This window comes from Tenrec ecaudatus, chromosome 1 (assembly GCF_050624435.1).
Source record: "Tenrec ecaudatus isolate mTenEca1 chromosome 1, mTenEca1.hap1, whole genome shotgun sequence".
NCBI lineage: Eukaryota > Metazoa > Chordata > Mammalia > Afrosoricida > Tenrecidae > Tenrec > Tenrec ecaudatus.
Window position 1 is genome coordinate 24,666,793 of NC_134530.1, and position 2,135 is coordinate 24,668,927.

A 2,135-nucleotide genomic window follows, 5' to 3' on the forward strand; every position below is an offset into this window, starting at 1 on the left:
ATCTACAGAAATGTATTTTTAAAAGCCACGGATACTTCCGCATACAAAGGCAAGTTTCCCCTGGCACAGTTTACAGGAAGCCGTCAGGTGTACCCCAAGTCACACGAGGCTCCACCTGGAGGTGCTGGGTCACACCGAAGGCAAGAATGTTTCCAAGTGTCATCGAGCTCCACGACGGCCGCCTGGTTCCCACCGCGATAGACGTGGCACCTGTTATGTCCCTCCCTCCATTACAGCCGGCGAGCAGGAGAAACCAGAGGGAGACTGCTGGCCTGGTTAAAGGTTTCAGAAATGTCTTGTCTAAATGTGTCGGTGGCACCCCTGGATGAACACCCCACCCCCATGGTCTCCTGGGTCTGAGCCTCAGAGATCCTGAGCTGGGGCCTCATGTGGAGCGTCTTGTCACCCATCCGTGTCTGCGCTGGACAGAGGCCACCATGGGGCAGGATGTGTCCTTCGACTAAAGCGGTAGGTGGATGAAAATCTATAGATGCACAGAATAGTTCCAAACACTGGCCTGTCCATATGGTCACAGTCTTCATAAAGCCATGCACTTGAGCCTTCCAGGTTCCCTTTAATATTGTTCACCTTTAATGTCACCAAAGTCAGTCTCCACTGTCGTCTACAGAGTGGCCCATGATCGAGTTTGTGTCTGGTGATTTCTCACCAACTCCAGTTCCTGGAATAGACCTGAACACCTCCACAAACCCCAGCAGGGCAGGAACTGTAGCCACATTGGACCCTGCTGTGAAAACCTCCTTAGCATTTTCGTGCAGGCTGTACCTGGTTCTTGGTCAGCTGGTTGCACACGTTCAGTGGCTCGACCCCACTGGTCCAGCTCTCTGGCGAACGCCTTGTCTTCCATGTCCTTCCCAGTTGCTGACCGCCCCCCCCCCCAGCTGCTCCTCTCTCCCACCGCCTCCACCAGCTCCCAGGCTGGCCACACACCCCGTCCAAGCCCCGCAGGAAGCGCCGATGTGTGGTCTCCCAGGAGATCCAGGTCCTCAGTATAGCTCCTGCTGGACGAGGGCTGCACCCACAGAGTCCCCAACCCCCACCGACCCCGACCCCTCCAGGCGCTGCCCTGACTTGTAACTTGTCTTTCTCCTGCCCGGGGCGGCGGGCGGTTACAAACTGCTGGACCTGAGCTTAGCAGCCCAACACTACCTAGGGCACCAGAAAAGAGGAGGGCCAACAGGAACCCTGGTGGCGTAGTGGTTCCACACTGGACTTCTTAACCGTGGGGTCAGGAGTTCAGGCCACTCCTCCTCGGGACAAAGATGAGGCTTTCTCCTCTCCTAGAGTCAGCCTGAAACCTCCAGGGCAGTCCCACCCTGCCAGTGCCAGGAGGCAGGCTGCAGGGAAGGGGGTAGGGTGCAGAGGATCATGGGGAGGGGCGGCACTGACACAGGGAGCCACGGATGCCAAGTCCCTAGGGTGGAAGGGGGACACAGAGGGAGGAGATGCCAAAGGAGATAGGGCCCTTCGAGGGCCTGGAGGAGGAGGACAGAGCCAGAGAGGAGGGAGAGGGGGGGGCCAGGGCAGGACCCCCAACAGCCCTGGGGTAGTTTCGCCTGCTGTGGTGGCCCCTGGTGGTCCGCTGGGACGAGGGGAGATAAAGTGGGCCCCCCCCCACCGTGTATCACAGGAAGGCCAGGGGACCCGTGCTCACAAGGCCAGTCAAGTCCATTGGTGGAATGGAGACAGCACCCCCGCTCTGTCACTCCTCCTTCCTGGGGGGAAACGGAGACTGAAGGAAGCGCTAAGGACTGGGGGAGGCGTTGGTATGTTGGGGAGAGGGCCAGGTTCCCGGGCCTGTTCCCCAATGCAGCAACTCCTTGGACGGAGTCTGGCGCGGTCTCCTAGCAACCTCAGTACCACAGGATGAGCCACCACCGGCACTGCTCCCTCCTGACCACTGTTCTGTGTGGACCCCTTGTTGCAGCCACGATGTCGACCGTCTATCTGGGCCGTCGTCCTCTTTGTCACTGCACCGGCAATGGCCCACCCTGATGCAGGCCCTCCGACCGGGGAGACCCTCTGGGATTGTAAGCGGCGTCTCTTGGCTTTAGAATTCTTCATCTGGATGATAGGGGTGGGTCACCCAAGGTGACCACCTCATGCTACTCCGACAC